Below are 16,788 nucleotides of genomic sequence, written 5' to 3'. Positions count from 1 at the left end.
CATCTTTTCTTGGTCTTGAAATGGTGCTAAGAAACAAACCTTGTTTTAAATTGGAAAAAAATGCCACTTTATGGAAACTGAAGGTATTGTTCTTGGGCACCGGATTTCAAGTAAAGGAATAAAAGGTTGATAGAGCTAAGGTGAAGGTAATTGAAAAATTACCACCACCTACTAATGTAAAAGCAATCCGGAGTTTCCTAGGACATCAGGCTTTTACAGAAGATTTATAAAGGATTTTTCAAAAATTGCTAAGCCTTCAACCTCTTGGTTGCAGATATTCCTTTTTGTTTTGAATATGACTGTTTGCATGCTTTTGAGACTCTGAAAGCTAAACTTATCTCTACTCCTATTATAGCTCTTCCTAACTGGGATTTATCATTTGAATTGATGTGTGATGCCAGTGTTGTACACATCATTTACTATGCTAGCCGTGTGTTAAATGACACACAAAAGAATTACACAACTACAGAAAAAGAACTATTTACTGTAGTTCATGCTTTTGATAAGTTTAAGTCCTATTTGATTGGTTCTAAGGTTATTGTTTTTACTGACCATGATGTTCTTAAGTACCTTTTAACCAAGTAGGATGCTAAACCAAGGTTGATCAGGTGGGTGCTCCTTTTTCAGGAGTTTGATATTAATACTAGAGATAAGAAAGGGTTAGAAAACTAAGTAGCTAACAACCTTTCCAGGATTGAGCTTGAAGAGAGAATGCAACACCCACTCATGTGACTGAGACTTTTTTAGATGAGCAACTCTTTGCTATTCAGAGAGCCCCGTGGTTTGCAGATATTGTAAACTACAAGCCTATGTGGTTCATTCCTATGGAGTACACTAAAACGCAAGTGAAGAAGCTACTTAATGATACCAAGTACTTCTTGTGGGAGGAACCTTACCTTTTCAAGAGATGCTCATATGGTATTATCCGGCTTGTATTTTGGATGAGGAAATATAGCAGATTCTGTGACATTGTCATGGTTCTGAGTACGGAGTCCACTTTTGTGGTGAGAGGACAGAAACTAAGGTCCTCTAGAATAGTTTTTTTGGCCGACTCTTTTTAGAGTTGCTTAGAATTTTGTGAGCAACTGTGATAAGTGTCAGAGAGCTAAAAATCTTTTCAACAACCATGAGATGCCACAACAAGGAATATTGGAGATTGAGTTATTTGATGTGTGGGGTATTGACTTCATGGAGCCTTTCTCACCCTCATACTCAAACAATTACATTTTGGTGGCAGTTGACTATGTGCCCAAGTGGGTGGAAGCAGTGGCTTTACCTACTAATGACGCCAAGGTGGTGCTAAGCTTTCTTCAGATATATATTTTCAGTCGGTTTGGTGTCTCCAGGACATTAATCAGTGATGGAGGAAACAGAAATGTTTTACTTTTAATCACTTAATCATATATATATATATATATAATGGCGAGGGGGAAATCCAAGACTAAACCAAATACAGAAGATACGGTTACATATGTACATAAAGCTCTGATCTTCAGTCACGGCTCCTCACCAGATATTCCTGAACCTGTTGCTAAAAGAAAAATCTGTAGTTAGTGAGAACTTCATTCTTGTAGTTTCTCAATAGGGACAGTGAATCCCGCGAGAGTAAGGAAATAAGTTCCAAATAATTACTATATAATTTTAAGTAATTACCATTAGAATTTGTCAAAACTTACTTTAAACAAATCCAAGTTACGTCACTCAGTTTTCGAGTTACAGTAATCAGTTCTCGACTATCTTAATCCTTGACATATACAGGAACCAACAAGCACAAACAGACACGCAATACAAGCACATAAACAGTTCACACATAAACTAAGTACAAAGAATTCACAAATAAGACAGCACAACACACAGAACACTCAAGCAATTCATACAAATGCATCTGATGAATGCCTTCTCTATGCAGGCCATGAGCTCATGCGTCGGTTGTCTACCTGTAATCCGATGTTACTCGAGGCCAACCCCAAATATGGTCTCTTTATCGTGTCAGTTAGGCACAATTATCATCATGGGCGAACCCATGTCAATTAGGATATCTGGGCATCATGGTAAGAGACGGACTATCAATTAGGCGAACATTCCTGCATTAGCAAGCTTAGGCTATCAGTTGGATGGGCACTTTCACATTAGCAATTTGGCATAAAGGCCCATTCAATCAAGCAATATGCTATCAGTTAGGCATATATTCCCGCATTAGCAACCTCAACCTATTAGTCAGGCGGGAACTTCTACATTAGCACTTTGACACAAGGCTCACTCAATCATACAGTTTTCATGATTCACTCTCCATTCCAATTATCTCTTTCATACATGGCTTCTCATTTTCCTTCTCTTTATTATTCTTTCACATCACCAATTACATACACATACCTCCACATCATCTATGTTATTAAACGTACCTCTGTATCACCGCTTAATTACACATACCTCCGCATCACCAAATAATCAATCACACCTCCACATCACCACATATTCATTTGTCGATCATAACCTTAAATTGATTAGTTTCTAGGTAGTCAAACTTCTTAACGTTCAATAAAAACTAGTTTTCTTAATAAACCGAACTCAAATTATAACTTAAAACAAGAATATTTTCTCAATAGGTTAAACTTAAGACATAGTGCTTTTCTTGATAAATTGAAAACTAAGTAGTATGAGTCTTAAATCAAATTTTCTTTTGAATAACAATTTAAACAAAACTTCGGAGTTTTATAAAATTTTCTGCAGCGGTTTCTCTAAAATCTGGGTTTTGCCACCCTTCAAGGTTTCTAACCAAACCATTTCTCAACCTTTCCAAAATGTCAAATAATATTTTAGTAATTAAAACATTTTTTTGAAGCTAAGCCACTTTCTATTTTAATAAAATTCAGCTCCCTTTTAGTTCTTTTGCTATTGAATCAAACCAATATTTTCTCAAACTGTTTCCAACGGTTTCAAACCCAAGTCACTCCTTAGTATAAATTTATAACTCAAACTTTGAATACAAAATTCTTTTCTCAATATGAATAAATATGTAAACCAAATATTTTTTTTAACATAGAATCATTTCTCAAAATAAGCTTGTAAATCAGGTTTCCAAAATAAAATCACTTTTTCGTATATTTTTTACAAGAATTCATACAGAACCTCCTTTTAAAAATAGACTTCACCATCCTCACGACTCCCTCACTTCCATCATTCCTTTACTTATCTCAATCTAAACCAGTATTCAATTCAGAATCAATCCATCGAATTACCAAAATCAATCAAAATCACAGCAAAAAAATATAATCTCAATAATACTATAATTATTAATATATTAATAATTATTTACTATACTTTTGGACATTCTTAAATTAAAAGCTGTTAATTTTAAAATAAAATTCCCTACCTCTGTATGAAATCAAAACAATGTAAACTCCAGAGAAACTTTTCTATCGAACTGCTGAAAAAGAAAACGCCAGAATCGGCTACTCCACCTCCAGGACTCTTTCGGCTGAACCTTGCATGGAGCAACTCCACCGTCAATTTCTCCCAAACAAAATTGACATTAACGTAAAGAAGAAAAAGATAAAAACACTTTTGTCAGATTAGATTTTTGTTTGGAGTTAAAGATTTAAAGAAATTGAAGTAAAAAAATTTAGGGTTCCACGATTTTCTCTCTCACTCTCGGTCACTATCTTCTTACCGTGGAAGAAAATGAAATGTGATAAGAAAATGTGATCCACGGTCATACATACATATATACATACATACATATATATATAAGCCAAATTTTCATTTCTTTTCTTTTATTTTCTTAATAGCTTTGTTCATGATTTTTCTATTATATGTACATAATGGACTCAAATAATAATAATAATAATAATAATAATAATAATAATAATTGAATTTTACTTATCGAAATAGTTTCTAATAAATAATTCAAACTAATAGAATAAGTCATGATTAAATTAAACTTCAATAATTATAAAATTTTAGTTAATTGTTTTTGATAAAATAAATTTTTAAAAATAAAATCTCAATATAATATAATAACTTATAAATAACTAATTTTTTAATTTTCAAAAATTCATATCCCATCCACCTTTCAAAAATTTTTGCCCTCGAAAATTATTATATTGAAATAGGTTTAAATTCCAACAAAAAAATAAGGTCATCGAAGAGAAGTACAAAAAAAATGTCAAAGATAATATTCAAAAGAGGGTAGGTAGGCAATTAGATTTACGGACAAACAGAGGTACAGAGGGACAATAAGGTTTGGTCGGGAAATAATCAAATCACATATTGGAAAAATCCAAGGAAAGGATTCCAATGAAGATAATGAAGGAAGAGGTGGCGCCAAGTCACATAGCACGAGTAAAGAATATACGTCGAAACGAATCCTTACGTGATTTGCATAACCTATTACTTCTACTTCGTCTATGATAATCCATTAGTGTTTCCATATACATGAATCATTAGTATTAAGTTGGTCAGACCTAATACCATGAGAGATACAACGGTCGACTAACAGCATTAATCAATAGACAGTCATGTATCTTAAACTCAAATTCTTGTCACTAGGAAAAGTCCTACTGCATGACAGACACTCAGAGTATGCAGTGAAGCATAGTCAGTCCGTTCCCAAGGCTCTAACAGGAATGAACTGCTCTGATACCATAATGTAACACCCTAACTTTTAGCACCTCATGATCGCACTAAAAGTCCGAGCGCTACTTACCTCTATTTCTTTAATTATATACTATGTTTATTTAATATTGAGCCTTCGCGAGTACGAACCGAAAGTTTAATTAAGAAAATAGAAAGGTTTTACTTTTAATCACTTAATCATATATATATATATATATATATATATATTCACAAAGCATTATATACATAGACTTATTTCAAGATTCTCAAATACAAGTCCTACCCCTCTAAAAATTAAAGACAATAAATGGCGAGGGAAAAATCCAAGACTAAACCAAATACAGAAGATACGGTTACATATGTACATAAAGCTCTGATGTTCAGTTGCAGCTCCGTGCCAAAGATTCCTAAACCTGTTGCTGAAAAGGAAATCTGTAGGGGGTGAGAACTTCGTCCTCGCAGATTCTCAGTAGGGACAGTGAATGCCGTGAAAGTAAGGAAATAATTTGCAAATAATTGCTTTATAATTTTAAATTAATTACCATTAGAATTTGTCAAAACTTACTTTAAACAAATCCAAGTTACGTCACTCAGTTTTCGAGTTATAGTAATTAGTTCTCAGCTATCTTAATCCTTGACATATACAAGAACCAATAAGCACAAACAGACACGCAATACAAGCACATAAACAGTTCACACATAAACTAAGTATAAGGAATTCACAAAGAAGACAGCATAACACACTAAACACTCAAGAAATTCGTACAAATGCATCTGATGAATGTCTTTCCTATCCAGGTCATGAGCTCATGCATCGGTTGTCTACCTGCAATCCAACATTACTCGGGACGAACTCCAAATAGGGTCTCTTTACCGTGCAAGTTAGGCACAATTATCATCATGGGCGAACCCATGTCAATTAGGATATCTTGACATCACGGTAAGAGACATGCTATCAATTAGGCGAACATTCCCGCATTAGCAAACTTGGGCTATCATTTAGGCGGGCACTTTCACATTAGCAATTTGGCACAAAGGCCCATTCAATCAAGCAATATGCTATTAGTTAGGTGGACATTCTCGCATTAGCAATCTCAAGCTATCTGTCAGGCGGGCACTTCTGCATTAGCACTTTGACATAAGGCTCACTCAATCATACACTTTTTCATGATTCACTCTCCATTCCAATTATCTCTTTCATACATGGCTTCTCATTTTCTTTCTCTTTATTATTCCTCTACATCACCAATTACATACGCATACCTCTGCATCACCTACGTTATTAAACGTACCTCCGTATTACCTCTTAATTACACATACCTTCGTATCACCAAATAATCAATCACACCTCCACATCACCACATATTTATTCGTCTATCATAACCTTAAATCGATTAGTTTCTAGGTAGTCAAACTTCTTAACGTTCAATAAAAATTATTTTTCTTAATAAACCGAACTCAAATTATAACTTAAAATAAGAATCTTTTCTCAATAGGTTAAACTTAAGACATAGTACTTTTCTTGATAAATTGAAAACCAATTAGTATGATTCCTAAATCAAATTTTCTTTTGAATAACGATTTAAACAAAGCCTCAGAATTTTATAAAAATTTCTGCAGCGTTTTCTCTGAAATCCGGGCTTTGCCACCCTTCAAGGTTCCAACCAAACCATTTCTCAACCTTTCCAAAATGTCAAATAATTTTTTAGTAATTAAAATATTTTTTTGAAACTAAGCCACTTTCCATTTTAATAAAATTCAGCTCCGTTTAAGTTCTTTTGATATTGAATCAAACCAATATTTTCTCAAACTCTTTTCAATGATTTCAAACCCAAGTCACTCCTTACTATAAAGTTATAACTCAAACTTTGAATACAAAACTCTTTTCTCAATATGAGTAAATATGTAAACCAAATCTTTTTCTAACATAGAGTCATTTCTCAAAATAAGCATGTAAATCAAGTTTACAAAATAAAATCTCTTTTTCGTATATTTTTTACAAGAATTCAGACAGAACCTCCTTTTAAAAATAGACTTCACCACCCTCACGACTCATCTCACGTCTATCATTCCTTTACTTATCTCAATCCAAACCAGTACTCAATTCAGAATCAATCAAATTAATTACCAAAATAAATCAAAATCACAGGAAAGAAATATAATCTCAATGATATTATAATTACTAACATATTTGTAATTATTTACTGTACTTTTGGGCATTCTTAAATTAAAAACTGTTATTTTTAAAATAAAACCACTACCTCCGTATGAAATCAAAACAGCAAAAACTTTAGAGAAGCTTTTTGATCGAACTGCTAAAAAAGAAAATGTCAGAATCGGCTACTCCTCCTCTGGGGCTCCTTTAGCTGAACCTTGCACGGAGCAACTCCACCATCGATTTCTCCCGAACAAAAGTGACATCAACATGAAGTGGAGGAAGATACGAACACTTTTATCGAATTAAATTTTTTTTAAAGTTACAAATTTAAAGAAATTGAAGTCAAAAGATTTAAGGGTTCCACGATTTTCTCTCTCACTCTCGGTCACTATCTTCTCGCCGTGGAAGAAAATGAAATGTGATAGAAAAATGTGATCCACGATCATATATATGCCAAATTTTTGTTTCTTTTCTTTTATTTTCTTAATAGCTTTGTTGATAATTTTTCTATTATATGTACATAATGGACTCATATATAATAATAATAATAATAATAATAATAATAATAATAATAATAATAAATTTAATTTTGCTTATCGAAATAATTTATAATAAATATTTCAAATTAATAGAATAAGTCATAATTAAATTAAACTTCAATAAATATAAAATTTTAGTTAATTATTTTTGATAAAATATTTTTTTTTAAAATAAAATCTCAATATAATATAATAACTTATAAATAACTAATTATTTAATTTTAAAAAATTCGGAATGTTATACTCTGGGCATACCGGACGGCATTAAAGACTCCTATTGACATATACCCATATCAATTGGTCTATGACAAAGTCTGTCATTTGCCATGGAATTGGATCGCAGATCATACTAGGCAATGAAGTTTCTGAACTTTAATGACGAAGTTGCAGAAAAAAAGGCTCTTTCAACTCAATGAGTTTGACGAATTCAGAAATTCAGCTTATGAAAAGGCCAAACTCTATAAAGAGAAAGCAAAGGTGTGGCATGATAAGAAAATAGCTACTAGAGCATATGAGCCAGGTCAAAAGTCTTAATTGTTCAATTTAAAGCTCAAGCTCTTCTTGGAAAAGCTGAAGTTTCAGTGATCAGGACCATTTGTGGTAACCAGAGTGTCTCTGTATGGTCATGTAGAACTCCAAGAAGAAAACTCTGATAGGAGATTCACTTTTAATGGCTAGAGGCTAAACCACTATCTTGGAGGCAAGGTTGATCGTCAGAGGTCCGCTCATCTGCTGACTTAGTGGAGCTGACCGTCAAGCTAGTGACGTTAAAAAAGCAATTGTTGTGAGACAACCCAATCATACGTATCCTTAGATTTTCTATTTATTTTTATTTTATTTATTTTGTTTTATTTTCCTATAGTTTTCCTTCTTTTAACGTGTATTTTGGTCATGCAAAGTGTTGGAAATAGGAGCAGGTACAATAAAAAAGGAGTTTAGAACACTCTGGAGCGGATTTGCTTCGGGTGCCCCAGTGCTAAATGCCGCTACCTGGCATTTAGCGCCAGGAGGCATGAAATTTGAGGGATGGCCACTGTCAGGTTAGCGCTAAATATCCCAACTTGGTGTTTAATGCTGTGATGCACACATTTCGAGGGAGATCCACTATGGAGGTGGCGCTAAACACCAGCAAATGTCGAGCCTAACGTTTAGCGCCAAAGCGCACCCATTTCAAGGCTCATCTTCTCTCTGTCGGGTGCATACGGGTTTGAGCGTACGCATGATAGGCAGCAAGAATGGGTTTATGCGTATGCACACCACTATGTGTACGAACAAACCCATTCCTTCTCCCTATCATGCGTACGCATGGACTTGTGCGCGTACACACAAGTAATTTAAATTAAAAAAAAAAACACGCTATCAGCACTAAATGTCGAGCCTAGCGTTTAGCGCCAGTAGCGCTTCATGGTCCAATTCAAAGAAGGATTCAAATTTTGAATAAAAAATCAAACGTGGTCCCTACCACCACCCCTACTCCACCAATCACATTTCATAAACTCCCGCTCCCCGCCCCCCAAATCTCTTTCCCAAAGCCCCCTTCTTGATCGTTTACCTACCCGTACCCCACGACCAACCCCATTCAATTCACTTCAATTTCTTTCCTTTTTTTTCCTTACCCCAACCGTAACTCTCCCTCCCCTTTTTCTATATATACCCCTCTTTTACCCTATTTACCTCACCCCTCTATCTTTATTCCCTGCTTTCTTAACTCTTAGCTCTTTCTTTAATTTTTTTAAGCAGCATATTCTCTTTCTATCTCCATATTCTTCTTTGCTTTTGGATCCCATGGGGGCATTTGGTGGAAGTGGGGTATGGATTAAGGATATAGTTGTTGAGAAAAATGTGAAGATGTAGGTCATTGGAATATGGTGGTTGGAGGTTCGTAATTATAGCAAGGACCACTACATCCATTGGATTGGCATACACCATGGGGTGGAGTGTGATCATAGTAGCACAGAGGAGGTTAATACCATGAGGATTGTCCGTATGAATGTGGTTTTCCCCCTTAAGTGATTTTTCATCCTATAATGTGAACCACCATTAAAGTCACTCATTTCTACAACATATTCACCACCATACAACTCAAAGTCACAAGGATGATAACTCATAGGAAAATAGCAAATAGAAACAAAGGATATCAAGGAGAAAAAAGTCAAATTCCTAACTACCAGCAAAGACAATAAAACAAGTAAAAAAGCAAGCTATTCACACTATTCACATATTAACAATGGCCAACAATAAGTACCCATTCCAATTCTCTGGTAACGGCACCAAAAACTTGACGAGCGCTAAAGTCTAGTTTATAAAACTCATAAGTTTAAAAGCTCAAGTTTTGTTGTAGCTATAAACTAGAATTCAACACTCTTCAAACTTTTGTTTAAAATGTCACAATTTCAAATTAATAACCAGGAGTTTAATCCTGAGTCATTCTCCTTTAGAATCACAATTGAGTGCATGATCATTGGCTATGGAAAAATCGGGGTATTGATGACCATTAACGAAAATTTAAATAGCTAGAAATAGAAAAAAACAGGCAATGAGTAAATGTCAAGAGAATTTAAAGTAAGAGCAATTAAGACAATTAACTAGCGAAAGAAAGTAAATTCTGATGCTAAAAAGATCTTGGCAAAGGTTGAAGGTTAAGGATCACTATCCTTGTCACTAACCACAACATGATAATTACAATGAGCAAACCCAATTCGTCAACCTCTACAAATTGAGAAAATTCAATTAGGTTTAATTAACCTTAATCCACAAGTCGTAACCAACTTACTAATTAAATTAGTAAAAGATTAACGATAATGAAAACAAGATTAATTGATATCTTTAAATTATTAATCAACTTGGATAATAATGACTCAAGGCCACCCAAATTCTCAACCCAAGCCAAGAACATAAAATCTACTCTATAATTAAGTAAAGCATTTTATCAAACACTTAAAAAACATAAAGAAAAAAGCATCATAAATTGCAAAAATAATAAAATCTACAACTACCCAATTCAAGCAAGCAATAATAACATTTCAATTAAGAAATAACGAAACATAAAATATCAAATTCATTAAAGAAAAATGAGAATTCAACAAGGGTTTAAGAACTAAAATAGCCAACTAGAAAAAGTAACAAAAAATACTAAGAAATTAGAGTAGCAAAACAAGAAATTATAAACTAAGAACTACAATTAAACAAACTAAAACCTAAGAACAAAGAAAAATTCATAATGAACTTTTGAATTCTATAGTGAAGTTGGAGCTTCTCTCTCTAGAATTCAAGGTTTTAAAACTCTCCAAAAAAAATAAATAATAAAAATGAGTGAGTGTGAATGTAGCATCCTTTCCCTTTTCATCTTGGGTTCATAATGGCATCAGAAATAGCTATTGAAGGCTCCTAGAAAGCCCGAAATGAGGATGCAAAGGTTTCATTAAACCCAACACGTGGAGTTGTCTCGCGCACTCGAGGAATGGTCGCTCAGGCGAAAAGCTTGCCCACGCAAGGAAGGTCCACCCACGCAAATAGCTCGCTCAGGAGATGAACGTCCACCCACACGAGCTACCAAAAAGCTCCACTCCCGAATTGCTTTCTAAATTTGCTTTTTCACTCCATTATTTTCTATACTTAGAGGTTGTTGATGTACTTAAACTCTGAAACACTTAAATAAATTTGATCATGGCATTGAATGGCATAAAAGAGATTCAGAAATTAATGATTAGTTGCACAAAAAACATATTTTTCGCACACAACTTCATCGGAAGCAAGATTCGAAAAACTCAATTAATTAAGCTGAAATTGTATAAGGTATTTGATAAACTCCATATTTTTTTTTGATACAATTTAGAATGAAAAAATAGAGTTTATCAATGATCTTGAGTTACTAATGTCTAAGTTGATTTCTACTAATGCTAATCTTTTACTAATTTAATTAGTAAGTTGGTTAGGACTTATAAACTAGAGTTAATTAAGCCTAGTTGACTTTTCTCAATCTGTAGTGGTTGACGAATTAGGTTTGCTATTTGTAATTACCATGTTCTGGTTAATGACAATGATTGTGATCCTTAACCCTCAATCCTTGCTAAGATCTTTTTAGCAAATGAATTTACTTTCTTTTCTAATTAATTTTCTTGATTACTTTTAGTTTAATCTCCTTACCATTTAATATTTAATTGTGCTTTTAATCTCTGCTATTTAAATTTTGTAATTGTGATCAAACTGCCTCTTTCCTTATAGCCAATGATTGAGCACTCTATTGTGATTCATAGAAAGAACGATCTGGGACTAAACTCGAGGTTATTTATTTGAAATTTTGTGACACCTTAAAGAGTGTTAATTTCCATTTAGAGCTACAACAAAACTTGAGCTTTTAAACTTGTAAATTTTCTAGACCGGCCTTTAGCACTCGTGACTCTACTGCCAGCTTTATTTGATGAACCATCTATATATATCATCCATGTTGTGGAGCTTTTTTTCGGTTCTCCTATGTATTCAACAATGAAGTCGGCTAAATACTGTGATTTAATAGTTGTCTAAGCTTCATACTTGAGTTCGAGCTCAGACAACTTTACGGCTCACTGTAGCATTCGTCCTACAATATCTGTTTTTTGTAGGATATGCTTCATGGGTTGGTTAGTTTGGATTTTTATGGTGAGAGTTTAGAAATAAGGTCGCAGTCTTCTGGAGGCTAAAACATGAGCATAGGTAAATTTTTCTACCTTTTGATAGTTCAATTCTGCTCTTTGCAATGTCTTGCTGGTAAAAAAAATGGGCTTTTGCCCTTGCCTGTCTTCTCAGATAAAAGTCATAGCAACGACATTGTCTGTAGTTGCTAAATATAGCACAAGTTCTTCTCCTTCCTTAGTCTGGGTCAATATGAGTGGTTGGCTCAAGAATTTTTTGAACTCTTGAAAGGCTTGATCGCATTCTTAAGTCCATTAAAAGTGATGTCCTTTCCTGAGGAGTGTGAACAAAGGTAAGGACTTCAGAGCTGAGCAGCCAAAAATATGGGCAAGGCTGTCAGCTTACCATTTAATTATTGGACTTCCTTTACGCAAGTTGAGCTTTGCATTTACATTTGTCTGAGTTGGCCTCGATGCCTCTTTGAATAAGTATGAACCCTAGAAACTTGTCGGCTTCCACTACGAAGGTACACTTGGTGGGATATAACCTCATCCCATGCTACCTTATTATGTTGAAGACTTTTGTTAAGTCGGACAGTAGGCTGGAGTCTTCCTTGGTCTTTACAAGCATGTTGTCCATATAAACTTCCATTAGCTTGCCAAGGTGTAAAGAGAATATTTTGTTCATTAGCTGTTGATATGTTGTCCTAGCATTTTTCAATCCAAAGGCATGATCATATAGTAATAATTGGTCTTAGGGGTGAGGAAGAACGTCTTTTCCTGGTCCGGTTCACATAGGGGTGTAAGTTACCAAACCAGACCGAAATTTACCGCAAAATCGAACCGAAATTTACAACAATCGAATGAAAAACCAAAAAACTGGGTTTTTTGTTTTTTTCGAATTAAACTGATCGGTTCGGTTCGATTTTCAATTGGCTCAGTAAAAATCGAACCAAACTAAATCGAACCGAAATATTGGTTCAAAAATGCTTGTTTTTACACATTTGCCCTTTAACCTAATATGCAAACCTCTAAGCTCCCAATCCCTACTCAGCGAGCCACAAGTCACAACCCCATAACACAATGCATCAGTAAACTGAGGTCCATCTTTCTCCTCTATGCTTGAAATCCTGAGAGAATGAGAGCTTGAGAGAGCCAGAGAACAAGAGAGCTGAGAGCGCCGTCGTCGAGTCACCGTGAAGGACGTCGTCGATCTCCATAACAGGCGTTGCAGAGAGTTGTCTTCATGCCATCGTCTCGCCATCATCGATCTCCGTTTGAGCCGTTCTTCCCCGTCGCCGAATAGTAGTCCTCGTCATCGTCTAGCAGTCTCCGTCGCCGAGCAGTTCCTCTTCGTTGGCGAGAAAACCCTTGGTCCGAGCCTTCTCCTGTAACTCATAATGTCGTCTTCTAAGGTTGGTAACTTGGTTTTTTCACAATTTGTTGCAAGTTATTACTTATTAGATGTTCTTATTGCTGGGTTGATTGAAAATTTGTTGCTGTTGCTATTCGTTGAATTGAAGAAGCTCTTTGTATATATATACTTCTTATCACAATTTTAATTTTAAATCCACATGATTTAATTTTTTTAATTTTTACTTCTTTATATCATATCAATTAAGATTCCAATTCCGAATATTAACTCATATAACCAAAATAAAAAAATTTGGTACTTACAGAGATATTTTACCTACTTTAGTCATTGCCCGGCTACTTGAATCCTCATTGCATTTTCTCTTTGATTAATCTTCAGGACTAGTTTTGTCTCCCTTATCTTTGGTTTTTTCACAATTTAGTGCAATTTATTAGATATTCTTGCTGCTGGATTAATTTATGTTGGATTAATTTAGTGTTGGATTAATTTATGTTGCTATAAATGTATAAAGGGCCAGAACCTTGCTACAAGAGCATAACAATGTTCGAATAGAAAAGTAGAGAAAAGGTTGTGTAATACAAATATGAGCTGCTTACTCTCTCTGTACGTAGATTGATAGATTGATAGATAGATAAATATATTGTAGATGAATAATGAGAAGAATTAATTAATAACTATGAAGCTGAGGGATTTGGATACCTTTTTCTGTCTAAGTATCTTCGTAATTTAATTTTTGGTGATCTTTTTTCTTTAAGTTATGGATTTGAGATATTTTAGTTAACCACAAATTTATCTTTTATGCTTCAACCACTGCATTATAATTAATAATTTTGTACTCTGCATTATAATTAATAATTTTGTACTCTGCACATAATTATCTCTCACACACACTATTTTACATGACTTTTCTTTGTTTTCACATGACTTATAATTAATATGTTTCACAATTTGTTGTTGTGGCTTAAATTGGCTGCATATATATGCTTTACAATTTGTTGTTGTAGTTTAATTTAGCTGCATATATATGTTTCACCTGATTTTATATGTCTGCATATATATGGCTGCATATAATTAATATGTTTCACAAGTTTGAATGCTAAATTTGTTGCTAGAAACAATACTTTTGGTACTGTTGATGAGTTAAAATGCTAATTTTTTTATTGTGATGATTATATATATGTAGTCAACAAGCAATGAACAGCCCAATGAACCGACGCCTGAAGTTGGGGGTTAAAATGTTGAGTCTGGTGTGCATTCAGATTAAGCATGGTGGCTGTTTGGTTTTTATTTGTTTTAAAGTGACTGTTTCAGTTTAAAGTGTATTTATTTTTGTTGTTTTGCTAGACATTTTTAATTGTCTTTGTTTTATATTTAATTAAGTTGAATTTGTATTGAATTTGGATGTGACATACTCTTGTTATTATCGTTTATTGAAGGTTTTAAACTTCATTTATGGTAATTTAAATTCTGATTATTAGGTGTAAAAAACCGAAAAAACTGACCGAACCAAATCGCTGTTGGTTCGGTTCGGTTCGGTTATTCAAACAGCAGCCAACCGAATGGTTGGTATCATTGTATAACCGATCAGGTCAGTTCGGTTGGTTTTCGATCCAAAACCAAACCAAATCGAATTGATTACACCCCTAACCCATCGGGATTTAATTGAATCCCGAGCAGGCATCCAAAAAGGAAAGGAACTGGTATCCAAAAGATGAATCTACCAAGACATCAAAGCTTGGTAGAGTGTAAGAGTCATTTGGACAAGCTTTATTGAGGTCGGTATACTCGATACACATCCTTTATTTTCCATTTTTTTTACATGTACCACATTGGCCAACCATAAGGGATATCCTACTTCCCTTATGAATCCGGCTTCTAGCAGGGCTTGGACTTGTTCTTCTGATGTCACGTCATCTTAAGCAATTTTTAGAGATCTTTTCATTGGTTTTCATAGATCTTCTTAGACTTCTAATCAAATTTCTTATGTTTTCCAGCGAATTTTCATAACTACTCAAATATTTATAGTTGTATTAGTATTATTGTATTTTCAGGTGTTTTTTGCCCAAAATAATCAAGAATTAAAACTTTTTTAGCAAGAAAATACAAAATCGATTCAAGGACAGTCCAACCGGGCCCAAAAACAAATAACTCAGATGCCCAAGCCCACATTGCAATCTTGGCATCTGTGCACACCCAAGCCCGGTGTCCATGTCCTCAAGCGCGGCATCCCCTTCTCCATCCACCAAATGTCTGGTGGCAATGTATGTAAGCCCGACATCTCCTCCATCTCCAAGAAGAAGCTCGGCGTGTCACTTGCAATCCCGTTGTGCAACCTTCTCTGGAAGGAGAAATTGGGACACACCCAAAGTAGGAGAGCACAAGTCTGGCGTATCCACCCTACTCAACTCCTATATTCAATGCTTCAACACTTGACAAGGCCCAAATTCAGTTATTAAATCATTAGAATCCTTAATTACATCCGAAGATTGAAAATTCAAGAGATTAGTTATCACTAATTCCTTCTAGAAATACAAAGATTTGGTTGTTAGGATTTGTTTCTAGATTAGATTTGAATTATTGTTAACATTTTATTTGAATTTAAGTAGGTAGTTATCTTATCCTTCCTAAAGATAAAGATTAGAGTTAATTTTTGAATTTTAATTTAGGATATAAATAAGTGAACAAGGTTTACAAGGGGGATAACCCCATCTAGGCGAAAGATCTTCAGATCCAAATTCGATCGAATCATCCATCGGACACCTCTCTCATTAGGCCCATTTTCTTTTATCATGAGTAACTAATTCCTTTGTCAAATGGTTAGAAGCCTGTTTATGTTCTCTATGGATTATTAATCTAAGTTTTATTTTATTCTTTAAAGGATTAGTATCAAAAGATATACTCATCCCGTTTTGAATTTCTTAATATTTTGGAAAACTTAATATCTGAATTATAACTTGAAAACTCTTTCACATGGATTTTTGAATTTGACTAGGAATAGTATTTCAATTAGTGTGAGACACCACATGATTTTTAATTACTCTAATTTTGAATACGTGACATATAATTCGACCTAAGGACTACTTTTGAATGTTATCAGAAACTAAATTAGATTTGTATTTAACCTCTTCAATTAATCGGTTGACCAAGGAATTGGCGATTGATTAATTGAAGAGAAACTTAGGAGCCAAGGAATTGGAAATTAGTTAATTAAGATTTGTTGTGAAAATATCTTTGCGTTCTTCAAAATAGATAAACAAGGATTGATCTTCCTAGAACTTAAACACTTTCGAAGCCCTTGACTCTCACCATCATTGTCTTCTCTCAATCAACGCTCAATGTCACTGTTTCTTAAGCATTCAAGCACTCAAGGTTCTAAGCAAGACAAAATCTTGCCTCTTCAATCCAGGTTTTATTGATCTAATTAGATATTTAATCTAATATTTGCTTGCTCAGTCTTTTAATCCTCGTAGAAACGATATCTACTCACCGTGG

This window comes from Arachis duranensis, chromosome 9, assembly GCF_000817695.3.
Source record: "Arachis duranensis cultivar V14167 chromosome 9, aradu.V14167.gnm2.J7QH, whole genome shotgun sequence".
Taxonomy (NCBI): Eukaryota; Viridiplantae; Streptophyta; class Magnoliopsida; order Fabales; family Fabaceae; genus Arachis; species Arachis duranensis.
This window is presented reverse-complemented; position numbering follows the sequence as displayed.